This window comes from Mus caroli, chromosome 1, assembly GCF_900094665.2.
Source record: "Mus caroli chromosome 1, CAROLI_EIJ_v1.1, whole genome shotgun sequence".
Taxonomy (NCBI): domain Eukaryota; kingdom Metazoa; phylum Chordata; class Mammalia; order Rodentia; family Muridae; genus Mus; species Mus caroli.
Window position 1 is genome coordinate 143,455,517 of NC_034570.1, and position 15,751 is coordinate 143,471,267.

The window sequence follows — 15,751 nt, forward strand, 5'->3', positions numbered from 1 at the left end:
CAGGCGCAGGAAGCTATGTTGTACCTGTAGCTGTCTATAGCTACCACCTGTATAGAATTACATGCACCACCTGAGGCTCACTACACACTCCTGGGACGACTGCATCCATGAATGGATGCAGCCAGTGTGCTTTGAAATAAAGAGTAAACTTTCCCTTCCCAGACTTCTACATTGTGCTCTCTGCCCTGGTCCCTCATCTAGAGCTGTGTTCTGGGCAGATAACCAGGGCAACGTCCATTCAGAGAAGCAGAAATAAGGTTGCCAAGGAAGCAAAAAGCTAATGAGACAATATTGAGTAAAGCAGCCATATCATCTTATGCCTTAACATCCCTCGAAGGGACATTTTAATTTGATTCTGGACCAAGATTCAAGTTTATTCTTTCAAAGGTGTATAAAGGTACATTTGAATTAGAGCAAACCGAAAGGTTGACCCAAAGGACCTAAAGGTCAACAACCTAAGGGTCCTCTCATCAGTTCTGGACAGCACCCAGCTCTGCATCCTGTCTCAACTCTCATTCAAACTACGTATCCAGTGCCACCACAACACTGCGCACCGTCTGAAACGAGGAGCCCCAAAGCTAGGCTGGATATCCCTGGTGCCACTCTGGAGTTTCAATCTGGCTCAACTGTCCACTCTAAAAGAAAGGTTCACCTCTTTGTCCCTTCTACCAGAATCCACTTGTGGCAAACATTCTATGACACCCCATGACACCTCAGCATGTCAGACTGCGCAAACTTAAGAAAGAAGGACTACTTTAAAAGAGAAGAGAAAATAAAAAGTACACACACCAAATAACTCTTAGCTGCTACAGTAGCATCTTGCAGGCAAGCACTCTACCAGCCCATAGGCCTGGAACCGGCAAGCTATATAGCGTAGGAACCAGCCAGCGGAGCACTTTGGAGCCCTCACTTTGCTGAGGCCCCCTAGCACCATTTGCCTAGCACTTATTCAGCTCCAACATTTTCTTTTGACTGGGAGATGTGATCTCAGATCCCCCAACATCCGTGTAAAAGCTGGACAGGACAGCACACACTCATAAACCCCAGGAGCAGGAGGGTCCTGGGAATTGTGGTGAATTCCAGCCTGGGTCAGTGAGAGACCTTGTCTCCAAAAATGAAGTGGAGAGGAACAGAGGGAAACACCCAAAGCTAACAGCAGTCTCCACGCAGGGATACAGGTGAGTGTGTGTGTGTGTGTGTGTATGTGTTCATGCAGGAGCTCATGTGAGCACACAGACACAGAGGGGAAAGGGAGGGGGAGAGCTTTCCATTATTGGTTTCTATTTTACAAACAAAAACTAAATTTGAGTAGAAAATAAAGGCACCCAATTATCCTTATTTGCATATAACACAGTTTTATAGAGAAAAACCCTAACCCTCAAAGGAGACAGAGAGGAGAGGGGCGAAGGAAAGGCAAGGCAGGGAAGAAAGCTGCTACACACAGAGGCTGTGGGATACACGGGCAACGTTGGAAAGTAAGTACTGAGACAGGCGAGGAGTCAGCACACATAAAAGGCACACACTGCTCCTGCCTGATACCTGACTCTGTGCCCAGCACCCAGGTCAGGCAGCTCACAACTATTCCAGATCCAGGCATGCAACCCCTTCTCTACCCTTCTCAAGCGCCCACACAGACATGAATACATTAACACACACATACACACACACAAACATAAATAAATACAAAACATAAATCTAAAAAGTTAGTATCATGTTTATATATCAAGGAAAATAGTTTTTTTTTTAATGAAACAAAAATCAATTCCACTCACAATAACTTCAAAAAGCAACAACAACAAAAAAATACCTTGGGAGAAACTCAAGTGAGGAGACAGATGGACCTTTAAAAATGAAAACTATAAAACAGAGGAGGCCACACTCGAACACAGGAGATAAAAGAACGTGGGTCAGAAGAATCAGTACTGTTTTAAATAATAGAATTATCCAGCATAATCAATAATCAATGAGATTCCTATCAAAATACTAGTGGCACTTGTTGCATGAAACAAAGTTGTATAAAATCAAAAAATACCCTAATAGCAAAAGCAATGTTAAGCCAAAGGAAGAAAGCTGAGGCATTGTAATAGTTCCAGCTATAGCTCAATGACTACTAAAAAAAATTACCAACTAAACTAACCAGAGCAGCATGCTATTGACATAAAAACAAATGCAAGGACCACAGATTAGACTTTAAAGTAAGTAAGATAGAAACACCTCCAGCCACTAACCGTCAGCAAAGGCGGCAAGAAGACACAGTGGGCAGAGTCCAGCCTCTGCAGTGAAGGATGGACTGTGTATTCTCGCTGCTCACCACACACACACACACACACACACACAAAACCAATTAAAATGCAAAGACTCAAATGAAAGATCTGCAACTGTGAACGTACTAGAAGAAAACACTTGGAAATGTTTCAGGACATGGGTCTGGGCGACAAAAGCTAACTCTGACAAATAGTATTACATCAGACTGAACAGTTTTTGTACACCAAAGGGAACAGTCAACAGAGGGGAGAGATGACCAGAGGGCATGAGAAAAAAAAAATATTCTGCAAATTCACCTGATAAGGAATTAACACAGAATAAAGAAGAAATTTAACAACTAGAAAGCAAAAAAAAAAAAAAAAAAAAAAGTAAGTCTATTAAAAACTGGCAAATGACCTGAATAAACAGTTCTGAGAGAGTGAGAGAGAGAGAGAGAGAGAAAGAAATTGATTCAAACAGCCAACAAGTACCTGGGAGAAAATGTTCAATAAGGATAATTGTTGGGGAAATGCAGATGAAAACCATAATGAACCACAAATTAACTCCCCGCAGTTAGAATGGCTGTTGTTGGAGGCGGAGGGAAGGGGACCCTCCATCACCTCTGGGATGAATGTAAATTAGCAGAAACATTATGAAAAACACATGGAGGTGCCTCAAGAATAGAAACTGAATTACTACATGACCCAGCAATGGCACTGCCATCTACATAAATTAGTTCACTGAAGAGACATCTGCCCATACATATTTGCAACAGTCTAGATATCAGCTGGTAGATACATGGATAAATAAAATGTTATGTGTAAACATAATGGAGCATTGTTCAGGTTTAGAATGGAATCATATTGTTGTGGCTTGAATGAGGAATTTTGCCCATAGGCTCATGACTTTGAACATCTGGTCCACAGTGGTGCTGCTGTTTTGTGATGGTGCAGCCTTGCTGGAGGAAGAAGGTCATTAGGAGCAAGGTCTGAGGCCTTATGTCTCCCCCACTTCCTGCTCATTCTCTGCTTCCCATGTGCAGTTCAGCTTCCTGCTCTGGTTGCCCACTGCCATGCTCCCCCCCCCACAGACCATAAGTCATCAGTTCTCAACCTGTGACCCCTTTGGGGTCTAACAACCCTTTCACATGGGTCATAGATCACATATCCTGAGTTTCAGATATTTACATTATGATTCATAACAGTAGCAAAATTACAGTTTTGAAGTAGCAATGAAATTAGTTTATGGTTGGGGACATCATAGAAGAGGAGGCACAGAGGGATATAAGGTCCAGAGGACCAGGAATTCTGGTGGGAGATTATATCTCCTAGGAATGTCAGCGAAGCTACACCCATGATACCTCAACAATATGGCTGCCTAAACAAAACCTGAATAAGACAACACTAACAGACATGCTAACTCAGGAGAGAAAAGTCTCACAGGGCCCCAACCCTAGACAAAGAGCTACAATGATTGCTAGCAGAGAGAAAATCAGTTTTTGCCAGGGTTGGACCCCCTAATTGGTTATCCAAAATCAAATGGCCAGCTCTGAAGTCACACAACACTAAACAGACTCATCAGGTTGTATTTATGTATTTATACATTGAGTGTGTGTGTGTGTGTGTGTATGTGTGTGTGTGTGTCTATATGCAGTAATAAAGTAATTAAAGAAAAGAGACTATAAATTTGATAAGGAGTGGGTGGGATGATGGGGAGAAATAATGTAATTATATTTTAACTTGAAATCACCACAAATTAATAAGGGTATTACGTATAATTAATAATTTTATCATATTAAGATACATTACTATTCTAACCTTTTACACATGTATAAAGTTATAAAATTTGATAAATGAAATCATACCACTACAGGAACAAATACTTATATATTATATTCATACAAGATCCAGAGGACCAGTAAGTCTGGATTTTAAACATTCACTGATGTGGCTCTGGATGCTTAATCTTTTTTCTAAATTTTATTTTATTTTTAATTGATACAATAATACAAATTACAGGCTACAACATGCTATTTCAGTACAAGTACACAATATATAGTGATCTAATTGGATCTTTTTGGAGTTGAACTGTCTTTCATGAAATTATATATCTAAAAACTTACAAACTTTTCTTAGTATTGACTATATTCAATATTCCTAAACATTCCTAAATTAACATTAGTTATGCTTCTTTACTTTTATACATACACCACACACAAACACCCCACACACATACACAGAGGCACACATATGCATGCACACACATTCATGTACACATATATACACACATACATACAGACACTCATGCCTGCACATACATACCACACACATACACACACAAACATGCATATCACACACATACAAACACTCACACATACATACTGATGTCTTTATAAAAAGATAAAGAGATATAAGAATATGTTCTACTGGGGTGTGGTGAGGTATGGGGCAGGGGGCTCAGTGGGCCCATGCCAAGGCATCCCTTCCCCCTGAGGGACCAGCCACATGACTGTAAAGTATAGAATAGAATTTATTCTGGGCATGGGGAGGGGAGTTAAGAGGGTAGTAGAGGCAGAGAAAGGCAGAAAGGAGAGGGGAGGAGAGGAGAGGGGAGGGGAGGGGAACGGAGGGGGGGGAAGGGGAGGGAAGTAGAGGCTGGCCATGACCACATAGAGAGAGGGGAGAAGGGAATGGAGAGAGGGGAGGACCAACAGGGAACAAGAGAGCAAGAGGCAAAAGAGAGAGGAGGGGGCAAGCAGCCCCTTTTATAGTGGGCAAGGCCTACCTGGCTATTGCCAGGTAACTGTGGGGTGGAGTTTAGACAGAATGCTTACACATACCACACACAAACACTCATGAATACACACATACACACACACAGAGCAAATTATCAAATTTAATTCATTTTAATTATCTTTTGATGGAACAGAGATTTTTAAATGAGACAACTCTCCTCACTCAGAAGGCTACATAGAATAATTTGCAAAAAGTGAAGTGGTTAAAACAAAGTGACTATTAAGAATCTCAACCCAGTCTGCAGAATTTTCCACTTTTAATTGAACAGTTTATTTTCATTTGGGCAGCAATTTAAATTCAGTTTTTCATTTCTCTCCATAGGCAGTCAGTGTTTGTCCCCAGATTATACCCACATTGCTAAGGTGACCGGTCCTCAGCAAGACCGTTCATAAGTACACAGGCACGTCATTGTTTTCCTTTCAAGCATCAGCTTGACGCTCCTCCCTCTCTTTGGACTCCTTCACCTGTCTCTGAGTTCTTCCTTCCGTTCCTTTCAGACCCCAGCAAAGGGTAAATGGCTGTCACTGCTGCCTGTTTGGGAGTGAAGTTCCAGGTCGTGACACAACTTCAGAATTTACCGCTGTGTCTTTCAAAGCTAAGCCTGCTCCCTGGAACTGTCCCTGAGAGCTGCCCCCACACGGGTAAATGAAGCACTCTGTTAATAACGCAGAGGTTCCAGGTATCTCTAGAAGCTGAACACAGTGTACAAAAGGACTCTGGTCCCCCAAGAGTATACTCTCTTCTACAAACCAATCCCCACACAGCCAACCATTCAAGTACTACCTCGCTTGCCACCTCCTTCAGTCAACACTGCTGAGCTCAAATTAACTTGTGGGTCTCCTAAGAAGCTTGTCCCAACTCTTTTAACTAAACAGGCCTTCCCAGCCTTTCTGGCTTCTGTATTGTATACACAGTGTCAAGTCTTTTAATTTAGCAGTCATTTCCCTTTAAATGATTCATACAAGGAACAGGCCTTTGCACCTAACTAGTGAGCCCCCCAAACTGACACACTATACTTCACACCTCTGAAATCTCCCCCACAGAACTTGGCATAATGCTTGAAACACACAACAAGTATTTGTTGAATAATCAGCCGGACCATCCCTGTGCCTGCTTGGGGTGCTGGCTCTCCACGCCCATGCCAGCCCAGGGGACAGGAGGGGGCGGGACCAGGCAGGGCATCTCTGCAAGAAGCATCTGTGTTAGAAGACGCTGAGCAGTGACTGAAAACCACCATTCCTCTTATCAGTGCATTAAACAAGCTTATCAGAGAGAGAGGAGAGACAGTCAGAGTATGTGAGCCAATTATTTACACATACCAAATTTAACAAGAACAGCAGCAGAAGGGAGGAAACAGGGACAACTGTGCAGCTGGAGATGTTAGGAAGTCATATGAGAAAACAGAATGTTTGAAGTGGGTGCTGAGAAAATTAGTATGAACTTACCAGAGGACTCAAGATGAAAACACCCCAGAAAAGAGAGGAGCAAGCGCAAAGATATGGAAATAGCACACCCCCTCATCCTCTCCTCAGTTCCCCGACCAGCCCCACACGCACGCACGAGCCTCCACTTCAGTAAGGCCTACTCACCCAGTGTGGGAGGAAGTGCACAACTGGACTCCCCACCCTTGGGAGCCTGGGGCAGGAGGACTAGGGGGCTGAGACTAGCCTGGGCTGCAGCAGAGAGACTGTCTCAACAAAACAAAGCAGACTGAGTAAGGCCACTCCCCTGACCTTAAGGAGTATTGAGCTAAGTAAGAGCAACTTAATGTTAACATCTATTTGGGACTTGGAAGTTCAATCCAAATCTATAATTTGCAGAAAGAAGTGTTTGTAACTGACTCAACCCTCATTTTTATGGGCTACTTTATTTGTAGAGATGAATTTTTATGTAATTATGTATTTTGCCTTTAAAGAATAAAAATCAAGAAAGGAATGTTTGAAAGCTATTGACTCAATGTTTCCACTCAGTCAGCCTGCTGCCTGTACAAACTCTGCACTCCAAACCCCATAGAGCAGCTTACAGGAGTGTTAATGACGGGCTGTAAGATCTAGGTGACTGCACCTCCAATATCCCTAAAGCAAACAATCTGTTTGCAATTTTTAAAATTTTCATTTTCTCCAGATACTGAAGAAAATATGCAGACTCCTAGCTGAGAGGGAACTGACTGGAATGGGCACTAATATATCCCGCAGGTGCATTTCTATCTTGTGTTTTAAGAGGGAAGGCTAACAGCCCTGTCCAGTGGGTGCCCCTTATGGAACACTGGCGGCACCAGTGTGCATCCGAGGTTCACCTTTGACGAGAAGTTCAAGAAATTGTTGAGAACAAGCAGCTTCGGAAGAGCTCCTCTTGGCACTTCCCAGCTTCTCAAGGTCTGAGTCTTGAGTGCTTCTAAACACAGGCTCTTCTCTGCATCCTAAATGGTGGGGGCAGGGGAGGGGCACACTTGCAAACTACACTACGTTAAAAGCCGAAAGCCTCATTGAAGGTGCCACAAAAATGGTGCTGTTATTTTTCTATTACATTTATATATTATTATCCTCAGCTGCACATAAACAATCAACAGAACAAGAAGGAAAAAATTCCCAGAGAAATGATCTAAAATTACTTAGACTTGTTTTTTAAATCCCCAGGTTGAGAGCTGTGCCTTTTTGCAGCCACTGGAGTTCTGGGACCTCAGAGTGGAAAACAGTAAGAGAATGCGACCCTGATCCCCAAGCCAGGGTGCTGGGCATCGATCAGGATAGCACACTACACTGACATTGAACATTCTACTTACAAGAATTCTTTCCCACCCCACCCCTGCCCATGCCCCCGAGATGTCTACCTTCCAGACGTAACACACTCAGCACAGAACTGCAACTGAAGCCCAGTTCTCACTGATACAAAAAAGAAACTTCTCATCAGTCCAGATACAGAATGACTGACGAGTCCTTCTCTCTGCTGGTCCCTTATTTTGCTTCCTGCATCTTAATAGTCATTTAAAAAAATATATAGAATTTCAGGATCACGACACGTGCCTTTTAAGTTTCTAGTTTTACCAGTTGTTAATCAAGTCCAGTATCAATTTCCTCTCTGCTGAAGTTGGCCTCTGATGGAAGAAGAACTCAAGGCAAAGGAAGAGGATTTTCTGCAGAAAAGCTCTCAGAACCATCTCTGGCTACAAGATACAAGAGTTCTAAAGGACTCTCTGTTCTGAAGACTTTTGTCCCAAAATCATTCTGAGGAGCACATTCCTAAATAGTCATCTTCTAGCGGTGGCTCAGTGTCACCGCCAAAGCACTCACAGCATGCAGGAGGAAGGGCAAGCAGAGGGAGCTCTGTGAGTTCAAGGCCAACCTGGTCTACATAATGAGTTCCAGGACATCCAGGGCTATGTAGAGAAATCCTTTCTGAAAAAATAACAATGATAATAAACATTATACAACTGGTATCCAAAAAAAAACAAAAAAGCATTAAAGGGGTATTACTTTCTCCCTGAATCCTCAGCTACTGAGAGTGTCAGGAACCAGGTGGTAGCCCATGTTTGTAATCCTAACACTGGAGGCTGAGATAGGATCATTGAATCTGAGGCCAACCTGGGCTGCAGAGACCCTGCCTCAAAACACAAAACACACAAACACAAAAAAAGAACTAGATTCATTCCTTCATCCCTCTCTCTTTCCCCCCTCCCTTCCTTCCTGCATTCACATAAAATCTACTATGGCCAGGAGCTTCAATGACTGTGAAATAAAGTCATTTATTGAGCTCTAGGGCATTTATATGCCTTATAGAGCTTACTGTGGAGTTCTGCCTTGCAGAGGAAATCCAGACAAATCAGTGCATGAATAATATCAGATATTAAGTATAATTTTTAATAAAAGGTAGCAAGATGGTGTGTAACAGGAATGTAGTCAGGACAAATGTAGGAAAGAAAAACAAACAAACAAACACCAATTGAGAAGTGATTCTATTAGCCTAAGTGAGAAAAGAAAGTTGGGGGAAGTATTATGATAGCCCAAACTCGTCAGCTGATGCTGAACCTGAGGAAGGGAGAAGTTGAAGGCTGTTCAAACTGAGCAAACAGGCAGTCTGTGATGCCCTTAACTAAGTCTTTGGAAGAAACGTGGTAAAGACCATGGCATCAAAGATGTCTTTCTCGTTAGGTCATGTTTGAGATGCCACCAGGGTAACAATGTTAACCCAGAAAGCAGACAGTTGCATAGACACCTCTAAGCTCAGGGAAGCCAAGCTACAGAGCCATCAGCTACAGATGGTGTTTACAGTCATACACCAGATGAAGTCAAGTCACCCAGGGACCTGTTTGATCGAGCAGGTTCATGGCTTAACCGCCCTAGCCGACAGGGTTTCTAGGTAGAGATGAACATCTGAATGTGTTGGGAAACCTGCACAGCACTGCATGAATGGGTGTGGCTAGCAGACACATAGGGAACACCACAGGAAGAGAGAAACAGGAAAACCAGAAAAGAAAACCCAAATTTCCTGGCCATGATAATGGGGCTACTGGTTATTTTAGCACACAAAGCAAAGAACCAGAAAATTCCCCGAAAGAAAGTACCACAGAGAGAAATGAAAATGAGGTGTGCTTATTCCTGGGCCCTGTTCACTAACAAATGTAACATCTAAAAACTATATAGAAGCTTGTTTAAAGTAACCAGTTCCAGTAGCCGAGTTTCCAGATGACAAGTGCTACCTGAACCCCTGTTTCGAACCAGCCCGCAGCTCACATGAACTGGGTTTCACCTGGGAGGCAAACCAGGGCTGAAAGAGAGGGAAACTAGGCGGACAAGAGAGAAATGGAGCCAAGACAATGTTCTGATCAAGGCTCAAATGTTTAATGGCGAATGTGCTTATAAAGGAGGGGGGGAGGACCATTCCCCCCAGTTCATTCTTGGAGGCTGGAACCACCAGCAGGATAGGGTGTGGTCTCAGGAATAGCTAGGCGGCCTCCCAGCAGGTAGCAGTATCTTGAAGAGGAACAGCAACACTGGTTGAACAATAGAGTGATCTAGGGAGGAAGGTTCCACCCTAGGTAATAGGTCTGGCTCAGCCAGCTTCAGGCTGAGGGAAGGTTACTAACCAACCGTGAACATAAAGTATATAGCTTTTATAATTGGAAAGGAAAACTGCACAGAGGGCTAATGCAATAAAGAGCTGTGGCTCCGAAAACAAGATCTTCATGGCAACTGTTAGAAGCTCCAGTGCGAGGCTGAGAATCATTAAAAGCAAGACTCATGCCGTGACGGGAGAGAACTCTACGCAGTTAAGACGTGCTTGCTACTCATGGAGAGGACCAGAGTTTGGTTCCCAGCACCCACATGGCAACGCACGGCCATCTGTAAGTACAGTTCTGGGGGTCCAGTGCCCTCCTCTGGCCTTCTTGAGCACTAGGCAAATACATACATAGTGTACACACTCAGATTCAGGCAAACACTCCGACACAGAAAAGAAAAACAAATTCAAAAGACTAGTTTGGTAGATGCTTCATGCTAAATCCAAACTAGTGCGTGTTAGTAGGACAAAAGGTAAAACAGAAGTTGGTTTAATAGTTTGAAATTGTTAAGGTCTTAAAGTATAACTCAGATTTATATGTAAAGATTCCGTACACTTACCCATTATAGATTTAATACTAATTAATGTTTCCAGTTAAATCAATTAAAGTTTGTTAACTGCCAGAAGAATTTTTTTTCTTTTTTTGGTTTTTTTGTTTTTTTTTGAGACAGGGTTTCTCTGTGTTGCCCTGGCTGTCCTGAAACTCACTGTGTAGACCAGGCTGGCCTCGAACTCAGAAATCTGCCTGCCTCTGCCTCCGGAGTGCTGGGATTAAAGGCGTGCCCCACCATGCCCAGTTTTAAGAAAATTTTTTTGAACTAGTAAACAAATTAAGATTCACAAGATGACTGCATCACCATATAATATGTGTGGCCAAGGTAAGTTATTATCTAATCACATTCCTGCCATGCTTCAGCCTTAGCTACACTGTATGTTAAATACTTATACCATTTAAACAATACTCGCAGCTTGTACCAGAAATAGGAGCTGACAATACAAAACCGTTTCATGTAAGTTTTGAAAATTTCTAACTGCAATTTTCAATATTACTATGTTTTTAAAATTAGATATCAGGGGGGCTTATAGAAGTCCACAGTCTTTGCTATATTTGGAGAAATAAGAACCCCTCTTAATTATATAAACCCAGAGTGGTATACCTTTCACATTCTCTGACAGTCACTTAACATATAGACTCTCCCAAACAAGTCATGTGCCTGCTCTTCCTTGTAATTTGAGGTAGCTCCCGATAGATGGCACTGCTTATCTGAGTCAAACAGGCATTGCTTTTTCTTGCCCTTTTTTTTATTAAACTTAAGAATCTTTCATTACTACAGAATTGAACTTTGAAACATTTTAAGAGAAAAATAAAAAGGTCTTTTTTGTACATTGATCAAACTGATAAGTACTGGAGATGAAGTTTTAGGTACAGAACTACACACACACACACTCACACATACACACATTCACACACACTCACACATACTCTCACACACACTCACACACACACACACACACACACACACACACTCACACACACTCACACTTAAATAAACACTGAGATACTTTCAGATAAGAATTATGGCTTCTAGCCAGGTGAGGCAGTGCACTCTAATCCCAGCACTTGGGAAGCAGAGGCAGGTGGATTCCTGTGAGTTCGAGGACAGCCTGGTCTACAAAGAGAGTTCCAGGACAGCCTGGGCTGTTACACAGAGAAACCCTGACTTAAAAAGACAAAAACAAACAAAAAGAAAGAAAGAAAAGAAAAGAGGAGAGGAGAAGAGGGGTGGATGTAACTTCAATTTTTTAAACCCATTATTAATGATGGTTTTTAAAAGTTTTAACCTCCCTTTTAGCCCACCCCACCCCCAGAGCTGGTGGGAAAGAAAGGATATGGGTAAGTGGAGCTGTTTAGAAAGGGTCTATGGAGCAAGACCCTTCTGTGTTGTCTGGAAATCAGCAATTCGGTTCACAGGTTAGCAGTGTAGCTCCATCCACTCTCAAACACTTCCCAGATACACCAGCAGACTAGTCTGGTACCAGAGTCAGGATAGCAAATGTGAATTAGCAGTGATAGCACTGGCAGAGATAGCCAGGCCTCAGCCTCAGCTCGAGTCAACAGGAGAGACCCAGAGGGAACATCAAAAGTTCTCGGCTGTGCCTCTCTCAGGGAAGAGAAGATCAGCAAAGACTTGAGACCCATAAGCTCTATAAGCAAGCCTAGCTCAGCCTCTGTCACTGTCCACTGAGTTCTATTTATCCTCCCTCCAAACATGGCATGTCCTCCCCAGGTCTTGCCTCAGCACTTGCATCTGTTATCAGCTGACATCACTCTGCCAATCAGCCCAAGTCTGTGCAAGAGACAAACTGTAGCACACCACCAGAAGTTTTTTTTGGTGTGTTTCTGACTATGGGGTACCGACAAAGGTAGCTCAACTACGCGATGTAAGGAGTAACACGTGTGTCGTTAGAAGAATCCTTCATCACATGTCCTTTCACGTGTGTACTTTAGCAGAACATCCTCTCTCCTGTGTCTGCTTCAGCTAAACATTCCTTCAGGACTTCTGCCTTAGTCCTTCACCTGTGTCCACTTCATCTAAATGTTCCTTCACGTGTTTGCCCCAGAAAAACACTATCCAACTCACTGTCCAAAGAACCTTTAAGTTTCCAATTCAGGTGGTGGAGGAGGAAGAAGAAGAACGTGAATTGTGGCATCTGCAGAAGAGGCCAGCAGCAGGTTTGGCCTTCTGCCTGAGATGTGCTCACACCTGCACACTGAGGCTCTCCTGACCTTTGGGGTCTAGGGCTCCTGGTCCTCCCACTTAGAGGCAGCAAGCATCAGAATGACAATGCCTAGCTCCACCAACCTCTGAGGCTTTTTGGAGCTTGTAATGCAAGTGACAAGAGCTGTCCCAACTCTGACTCCACCCTTGAAAAACACTCTTTTATTACTGCCATACTGATGACAGCTGATATGAAAGTAAACACTCACAGAGCTAACAAGGCTTCTCCAAACCTTGGGAGGACCATGCACCCTTCCAGTTGTAACATCTTCAGACTCTCACACTTCGTGTGTGTGTGTGTGTGTGTGTATGTGTGTGTACAAATCTGTATACATTTGCTTCCCAGCTCATCAACAACAAAATACAAGTGATACAGAAGAAATTTAACTTGACGTATAGTTTTTTGCCAATTAGTCCACATAGTTAGCTCACACAGCAGCATGCGCTTGGTACTGATCAGACCTAGAAGTGCAGCGATAACCAAAAGAGATGCAGGTCTCTCCCAAAGAGAGAAAATAATGCAATCATGTTGCTGACAGTTCAACAGAAACTGAAATCTCTGGGGGAAGTAAGACTGACACAAACCAATAAAAAGTAAATTCACTGGTTATAGTATCCTGGCAGGAAGAAATAGGAATCTACAGAGAGATCAGGCAGGCAGACAGACAAACAGACACTTTGGTAAATCAATCTGCTGCACAGAGATCAAGCAAGGTTTCGCTATCTCAGAGTCTTCCCACTGCCACATGCACTCTTTGGGGCTATGCATTGTCATATGCAGTCTTTGGGGCTACACACTGTCACACGTAGTCTTTGAGATTACGCATTATCACATACAGTCTTTGAGGACATACACTGCCACATGCACTCTTTGTTTCATTATTATGAGGAAAATCCAATAAACAAGCACTGGCTATTTCACAAGAAAGCAAGTGGAGTTTGCCTCAAATTGCCTGCATCAAAATTCATCACTTTTAAGAGCTTCATCGCTATGAAGTAAAAGAACACTGCAAATTAAGAGTTTGAATTATGCTGGGCGTGGTGGCGCATGCCTTTAATCCCAGCATTCGGGAGGCAGAGGCAGGCGGATTTCTGAGTTCGAGGCCAGCCTGGTCTACAAAGTGAGGTCCAGGACAGCCAGAGCTATACAGAGAAACCCTGTCTCAAAAACCCAAAAAAAAAAAAAGCTTGAATTATTAGAGAGATAGGAAATTATATGTGGGAAATTAATGCCATCACATCAGAAGGTTTTCAAGTAGCGTTTTATCAAGCACCTGGCCCACGGACATTCCCAGAATATCCTGTCCCCCATCCACCCTCACGTCATTCTTGAACAGACTCCAAGTCCCAGCTCCGTGCTTCAGCACCCATGTGACCCTGCCTTCCTCACACACTTATCTCATGCTGACACAATACGGTCTGGGGGAGATGCTTACTGCAGCCTTCTGCACACAACATGGGTTAAAAAAACAGCAACTAGTAAAGTTTTCCAATCTTAAACAAAGAATTCCATATATTCAGAGAGGTGACAGAAGCCAGAGCTGAGTAAGATTTCAAAGCAGGGCCCAGTTTCCCTAAAGCAGCTGATACAGATGGAGTGGTGGTGCACACCTACAGCTTCTGGACTAGGGAAGCTCTCAAGTTCACGGGCAGGCTGGGCTACATCATAAGACCCTGTCGAAAGAAAGGAAGGAAGGAAGGAAGGAAGGAAGGAAGGAAGGAAGGAAGGAGAGGGAGGGAGGGAGGGAGGGAGGAAGAGAGAGAGAGAGAGAGAGAGAGAGAGAGAGAGAGAGAGAGAAAAGAAAAAATAAAACTTACAGCTCTTGTCCTGGGTGATATAAAGTAACAATATATTTATAGTTATTTTATGTTCATAAAGAACATAAAAAGAAGAAAACTCTGTCTTTAAAGACTCTTAGCAAATACAGGAAGAACCAAGGGAATCGAGGAGAAGCCTCATTTTCAAAACACAAGAGACAGCCATGTTGATACAGGCCTTTCATCCAAGCATTAGACAGGAGGATCTGGTGGACTATATGGTAAATTTGAGGCTAGCCTGTGCTACCTGAAACCCTACCTCAAAAAGAAAGAAAACAGAAACAAAAACTACAGGAAGCTTGTGTTCTGTAACCAATTAGACCACACTAGGTCTAAAGCAGATCACTGCAATATGTAGACAGAGAGCGCTGTGGAGCCACAGGAAGAAATCTATGCTCACTCACTGAAGATGACTAAGTTCCAGCAGATAGTATCCTTCTTTTTTTATTATTATTTCAAGATACTTTATTTTCACAATGGGTCACAACATAAGCTCCTGGCCCATTCTGCCAATGTACAAGCTACAAACGCTAGCTCAGCAGCTGAGGGGCACACATTAGTATCATGTCTGAAAAGTGAATAAAATCCATATAAAACAAATATTCAAAGTTTCCATAGGAACACAGTAAGTGTGACCACCATCTCCTAGCCTTCCATACTGCATTGGTGCCAACTCTACTCTTACAAAGACATCCCAAACTAGCAGTAATTAAGTTAAATGGTCCCCCAAATGCCTTAATTCAAGCTAAACTTGCAGGCAAGAGCTACAAGAATGGCATCTACACATTTATGGTAGCAGAAGCACAGGCTGCAGGGTGACGGTCCATCCTGCTCTCCTGGGCACAAGACATGGGCAGCGTGCCATCATCCTGCTCCTCCACCTCCAGCGGGAAGCCATGGCTCTGGATCTGCTTCATGAGTTGCCACATTGGCCGTGACATTACATAGTAGATGTTTGGCCTCTGGAACCCATTGAAAGTAGAAGCAGCAGCAATGGTGTATGCACCCATGTTTTCAAACAGCATCCAATCACCCACATGCATTTCAGGCAGGTTACAG

General features: G+C 43.1%; 1 protein-coding gene and 1 pseudogene across 5 annotated transcripts in view; both read right to left on the reverse strand.

Annotated features, from left to right (window-relative positions):
* Positions 1 to 15,751, reverse strand: part of Rgl1 (ral guanine nucleotide dissociation stimulator like 1) — a 247,822-nt gene that overhangs the window by 192,091 nt on the left and 39,980 nt on the right. The gene's annotated exons all lie outside the window — the stretch shown is intronic.
* LOC110296246 overlaps positions 9,928 to 15,751 on the reverse strand; it is a 7,218-nt pseudogene continuing 1,394 nt past the window's right edge. Inside the window, exon 2 of the transcript XR_002378164.1 lies at positions 9,928 to 10,009. The product of XR_002378164.1 is annotated as an ornithine decarboxylase pseudogene (transcript). The remainder of the gene's footprint in view (positions 10,010 to 15,751) is intronic.